This window comes from Chrysochloris asiatica, unplaced genomic scaffold (assembly GCF_000296735.1).
Source record: "Chrysochloris asiatica unplaced genomic scaffold, ChrAsi1.0 scaffold00364, whole genome shotgun sequence".
NCBI lineage: Eukaryota > Metazoa > Chordata > Mammalia > Afrosoricida > Chrysochloridae > Chrysochloris > Chrysochloris asiatica.
Window position 1 is genome coordinate 1874035 of NW_006408882.1, and position 608 is coordinate 1874642.

A 608-nucleotide genomic window follows, 5' to 3' on the forward strand; every position below is an offset into this window, starting at 1 on the left:
ATATGAAAAGAAGCCTCCTGAGCATTAAGAGTTTCAAGAAAGAAGGAATGGCCAACCTTGAGAAACTCATCTGAGGGGACAAGGCTGTTAAGGACCAAAAAGCACCCTTTGGATTTGCAATCAGAATGACCTCAGCGACCTGAACGGGAGAATTTTAATGGATCCATAGTGTTTCCGACACTATGGTCCACACTGTGATCTTCAGAACCAAGTGTGGATGGGCACTAGAAAGTGGAGACAGCAAGTGTAGAATTGATCTTGTAGACCTATCTGTGAGGATGAAAGAGTTACTCCTAGCAGAGGTTTGAACTCAAGAGGGTGGTAGGGAGGTAGGTGGTAGAAGTGGTTGTGAAGTCACTTCTGACTCATACTGACCTTGAGTAGGGTTTCTGAGGAGCGGCTGGTGAACTTGAACACCGACCTTGCGGTTCAACCAGAACTTGCAGTCCAGCACACTAACCCACAGCGCACTCCAGGTGGTGGTGTGTCATGGAGTCAGTTACGACTCATAGAGACCATGTATATGGTTTCCGAGGAGCAGAAAGCCTCATCTTTCTCCTGTGGAACAGCTGGTAGTTTCAACCTACTGACCTTCAGGTTAGCAGCCT